Source organism: Suncus etruscus, chromosome 6, assembly GCF_024139225.1.
Source record: "Suncus etruscus isolate mSunEtr1 chromosome 6, mSunEtr1.pri.cur, whole genome shotgun sequence".
Classification (NCBI taxonomy): domain Eukaryota; kingdom Metazoa; phylum Chordata; class Mammalia; order Eulipotyphla; family Soricidae; genus Suncus; species Suncus etruscus.
The window spans coordinates 40,246,559-40,252,558 of record NC_064853.1 but is presented as its reverse complement, the minus strand read 5'-3'; positions in this window follow the sequence as shown (position 1 = coordinate 40,252,558).

The following is a 6,000-nucleotide window of genomic DNA, read 5'->3' as shown; positions in this document are numbered from 1 at the left end:
TGAAAGGAAGGCCTCCTGGCAGGGTCGTTGGCGGAGAGGCAGGATGCAGGCACCAAGTTCTCCTCCTGGGCATGGAGACCCCGGTACAAAGATCCTGCTCCAAAAGTGACAAGTTGGCATCTGTCCCCTCCAGGATTTGCACAGCCTTTCCCACCAGCTGTGCCTCCTAAGCTGTGTCTCCTCTTGTCTCCTGCCTGATCCCAGACCTTGGCTCAGCCTTCTCTGCTGACCTTCGAAGACCTCAGGAATCTGATTCCATTTGTTCCACATGTCCCCACAACTCCCTGCTGAGGATATACCCAGGGCAGAGGGTTGTTGTTCTGAGACACTGGGGGCAAATAACATGCTATACGAGGGCTTGGCCACACGAAGATTCAAGTGCAACTCCATCATGCCAGGGAACAGGCAGGGAGGTGTTGGAAAAATAAACTGTACAGCTCTCTCCTGGGGTTCTTAGCCCTATCTGCACTGCACATTACCCTGGAAGAGGTAACTGAGTAATCAGTTACCAAGATATATGATTGGTCTAGGAACTGGCTTCCCTGCCAAGAGCTAATTTTTCCAAGTTCCCCTGCATAGAGATGAGACCATTCTAGTCAATGGAACATGGCCAGAAGGGTGCATAGCCTTTTCAGAACTGGCCCATCACCCACATCCTTCACTCTCACCTCCTTTTACAAAACACAGGTAAAAAAAATCCTCTGACCTTGACAACCTCAGGTGGTGGGCAACCTCTGTTACTTACTATCTGAACTTTATTTAAGAAATCCAAAATTCTTCCCAAAAGTGGCCCAGTTCCTCTACCAAGCTCCAAAAGAAAATAATGGCTACCTATCCTTCCCAAGTTGTCCAGTCCATATGGTCCAGGGTAATTCCTCCTTGGCATTCTCTCAGAAGAGGTGTGGGAGTAAGGGGAGCAGATTTCCCTTTCTGCACAAACCACAGCAACCTGGCATCACACCCTACATTCTCCTACAGAAATAGCCCAACTCTGCGACTATATCTTATCAAACTGCCAAGCCACAAAATTTGTTTCAGATCTATAAATCCTGTACTACATGGCCACAAGCCTCAAAATTTAATATCAGAATTGGCCAGTAGTATCACAGGAAATCTGATAGGAAAGTTACATAGTAATCTACCAAGCTCAGTGAGCCTAAACAGTAACACAAAAATGCTCAACTTGTACCAATCCTGTAAATCTTTAGTCACTGGCATTAGTAACACCATGGAGAATTATAACAATTATTTCAAATTGACCCTTCTTGATATAAGTTTCGATCATTTCATTTACCTTTGTAAATGGTAAATTTATGTAAATTTATGTAAATGGTAAATGTAAATGAAGTAAATTTGTTTGCACCTGCAAGGGGCCAGGCTAGGGTGGTGGGTAGATAATTGGGGACACAGATGAAGGGAAGGTCACACTGATGGTAGGGTTGATGTTTGAACAATTAGTGTCTGAAACAACTATATTCTGAACTACTTGGTATATCACAGTGTTATAATTTAAAATATTTTAAAGAAAAGAAATCCCTCTTCCACCCATAACCATAAAGATGGAAAGGTTTATTTTGTTGTAGCCATTAGGTTCCCCTGACTAATAGAGGACTTAGGAGAAATAGCATGCTTACACCTTTGGCCTAGATCCCAACTTAGTGGGTCTGGGCAGAGCCAGGATCTGACAAGTTTCAAAGTTGCCCAGGTGTTTCTTTGTTGTTGTTTTGTTTGGAGGGGTTAAACCCAGTGTGGATTGACTCCTGGATTTATGCTCAGTAAGCATTCCTAGCATGATCATATGGGATGCTGGGAATGAAACCTGAATGGTTGCATGCTAGGCAAGTACCATACCACTGTACATTTCACACTGGCCCTACTTTCCAGGCATTTCTGATATCAGGGATGAGTCTCTGATTTAGGACTTAGAGGCATTCACAGATCTTTCCATTGTTCATCCAAAAATTCATGGCTTCCACTCTTCCCCTTGCCCGTACTCACACTAAATCTGGAGAGATCGCTTTTCTCCACCCATTGCAATGGCCTGGAATTCTGCCAATGCAGACTTGGAGGCCAGTGGGGAACATCTTTAACCAGCACCACTAGGAAACCAGAACAAGTCCTGCCTCTTTCTCCTACCCATGCCAAGTCATTGCCTGTCACCTATACCAGGGAATAGAGGAAGATCATGGACTTACTGCAACTGAAGAAAAAATAGAGATTTTCCTCTGGGCCATACATGCAGCCACCTAAGAACAAGCCAATCTCTTCCCGGAGTCACACCAACATTATCTGCCCCCTCTATGACCACCAGCCTTGAACTGGCAACAGGACACAGAAGTGGTGTGGATGTGCTCCAACACCAAAGAGCAGAGTACAGGTATAGACTATGGTATTAGGGATGGGCATAACAAAGGGTGGCATGCAAGTGTACTTCACCACCAAGAAGCTGATAGTGCGGGAGAAAGAATACTAAGCTCAGAAGTGAGAACCTGGGCCCTTGGGCTGTGTTCTGAGACTTTCTTCAACTTCAACACCATGTTAAAAAAGCTAGACTAGAGCTGGTGCAGGGTTAGCTCCTCCCTGTTGAGATCTGGAAGGAAAAGCAGCGTTGGCTGGACAACAAGAACACAGCAGTATTCAGAGAGGTAGGAGCGAAGAGGCTTAGGAGGAGATTTGGTCAGGTTGGAAAGAAGCAAGAATGATGGAGTGGGAGGCCAGGCTGGGGCAGCAGGCACACTGGGAGGCTCTGCAAAGAGTAGCAATTACCAAGGTCAGCAACTGGGCTCTGGGAAGTCGATCAAGGCTTCCCCCCCCACCCACCCCCACCCCCACCCCGGCAAAGGCAAAATACCAGTTTATGACTACAAACATGGATGTCTGTGCTAGAATTACCAACTAGAAGGAGAGTCAAAGCACAAGGGCGAGAAGGAGTGATATACAGTGGACATCAAGTAGAAGTGATGAGGGTAGTAGTCAAGGTGAGAAAGAAAAGAAATCAGGTCACCCCAAGTCCACCCAGAGATAGCCGGGCAGCTTAGAGAAAGGCCAGAATTTGGAATTGGTCCCAGCTGTGTTCTTGGCCCAACTCTAGATTGAGCCTGGGGGAGGCAGCCTAGGCCACAGGCCAAGCAACCTGTAGAGTTGACTCTTTCCTTGGTCCCTGCCACTTCCTGTGTCCACATTTGGTAAGAATGGGGCAGTGACCCCCTCATGGTGGGTGAGAGTATTTCTCCACCTCATCACTCCACTGGGACTTGCTTCAGCAGGTGGAAAAGGGGGAATGAGAAGCGGGGATGGCAGGTTGGCCTCAAGGGGGTCTCTCCATCCTCTCACTCCATCACTAGCCATGGGACAGCTATGCCAAGGCCAGCCCACAGATCTTGAAAGAAGTAAACGAATGAAACACACAAACACACACACACACACACACACACACACACACACACACACACACACACACACACCCCAGACTAGCTGACCCACTCATCAGCTAACAGAATTAACTGCTGTGTGAAGCCACGGGGTGGGGGTGTGTGAGACATTTTCCTCTGTGAAATAAAGGGGCTCTTGTGACTGGTTAAGCAGCTCCTGCAAGGTATCTGGTTCTCTCTAACCGTGGGGGCTACCAGCTGCCCCAGTGTTCTTCCCTCTGGGAAGGGGCTTCACTTGCTTCTGCTTCCACCCTCATGAATAACCATGCTGCATCCGCCTTCCCAGGGCCAAGTTCAGGGCTCCTGAGAGCCCTGCGGTCAGGGCTGATCTTTGCTGCTGCCGCCTCCTCTCCAGCTACTTCACCAGGGCCTGGGGGCATGAACAGCTCAAAATCCATCCGAATTCTGATGTGCAAATGGGAGAGCAGAGCAGCAGGCAGCCCCAGACTTGCACCCCTGCCTCGTCCTTGCCAGCAAGGAAGGCAGCTGTCCCCTACCCCAGTCCAGGTGAACTCAAAAGTGAGACAGAGCTAGAAGGGAATAGGGGTCCATGTGAGCATGGGGTGAGACTGGACTCAGGGATCCTGTGGCTGGAAGAAATCCAAGCAACTGTCTGGAGCCTCTTCTCATCTGAGCTGTGGGATCTAGACACCCCAGAGAGTAAGTAGACCAACCCAAGTCAAGAATTGGACTCCAAGCCCAGTGCTTGTTCTACTGCCTCCTGCTGGGCACAGGCAGGAGAGCACAGGCCAAGGGTTGGCAGCTGGCCTGCATGGAGTCTCAGCCATGCCCTCTTCCCACAGTGGAGAGAGCAGGCTCAGGGATCTGTTGGTTGCCAGGTTCTGCTTGGGGTGCATTGGCGATGGCTGTTTGAGACTCAGCTCTGTGCAGATTCCCTACTTGACTTGGAAGGCCTTGGACTCTCTGACAGCCACTTTGTGCCCTGTAGCCTTTTCTCACTGCTGCCAACTCCTGTGCTCTGTGTCTCTGTGGCTCCTTCACTGCATCCATCTACTCACCCCCAACTCAGTGAACCACACTCTCTATTCTCTTATTTTTTTCTATCTGTGCCTCTAGTTTCTCTTTTTTGCATCTTTCCTCTGAACACCTTTGTGTCGAGGGGCCCCTCTCCTGTCTCCCTTTCTGTTTCTCCCTCTCCCCCAGCCTCCCTGTTTCTCTCTTTTATTTTTTGCCCATCCCCACTCTAACTAAACCTCCTTCCCTTTCTGATATTGTCTTTTTGCTCCTGTTCTCTCATTTTCTTCTCCCTTCCCCTCTGTCTCCAGCTTTTCTCCCCTGCCTTTCTCCATGTCTCCCACCCCAGGTCTCTGTCTGTATCTCCTGCTCCCCCAGATCTGCTCTCTGCCAGCTACAATTCAGAGTGGACCTGCTGAAGGAGTCCAGCTCTGCTTTCATGATGGGTAACAAGAGCAGTATGTTTGCAGCCATGGGCTGGAAATGCCGACTTCCTTTTCAGTAGAGAAAGACAAGCACCCTCTCAGTTTATAAATATTAATTATAGGCACTGGGTAATGAGAAATGGGGTGGCTGTTGGCTGTGATCTCTGAATGTTTGACTAATCCTTGAGACAATTTAAACAAGACAAGTCTTACCTGACAGGAAGGAAAATGAGGGCTGCCTGGGTCCTTCCATGAGGACTCACTGAGGGACAGTGCCAGAGGCCAGGTTCGCTGAGGACAAGAGAAGCATGACTTTGGGTAATGCCTCTTTTCTGTTGGAGCCTCAGTTTCCCCTTTGCTGGTCCACTTAGTTCTGGCCTGTATGTGTGGCAATCGTACATTTCAGTTGGGGGTGGGGCCTCAACACTGGCCTCTGTGAGGCTACTAACCGATCAGGGCTTCCCCCATCCAGGTCTATGGAGAGGACCCACAAGCCACTTCTGGTAGCCCCTGAACAGCTAGGAGTGAACCCTGAGAGGCTTGAGGTGTTGAGGTTGTACTGCCTTGCTCTCAGGCTCTGCACTTTGCTGCAAACCCCTGACCCAGTCCCAGAAGTGGTGGAGAAGATTGGAAGTTACTTACTTAGAAAATCCTCATCTGAACCTCCCCAATCCCCCTCTTTGGACCAGGTTCCACTAACTGCTTCTCTAAAACCATTTCAACTCCAAGTACAGAATCTGCAGAGCTTTTCCTAGGGGAGCTTCATACCAGACCTGCCCAAGAATTAGAGCAAGCCAGCCTGGCATCAGGGAGGCTGCAGGAAGGCATTGCATCCCTCTCCCAGTACTTTCTTTTTCTCAGCCTTAGATCTCCCCTAGGCAGCTGTTCCTCAGACCTTCTCCTTAGCCTCCAAGTTGTCTAGGCTGACTCCAGGACTGAAATGAAGGCCCAGGTGGCTGCAGGGGTACTGGCTAGAATCCTTCTTCTGAGGCCCTACCCCAGAGGTCTTTAACATCTGCAGAGGCTGCATGCGGCTCCCTCACATCTGTGATCCTCTGTCCTCCCTCCCTCCAGCCCTCCCCACTTCCTCCCCATTGTACCAGGCACTCAGGAGAAGCACTTCTGCCTGCAAACAGCACCCTCGCAGCTCCTCATAAAGATGTCCAAGA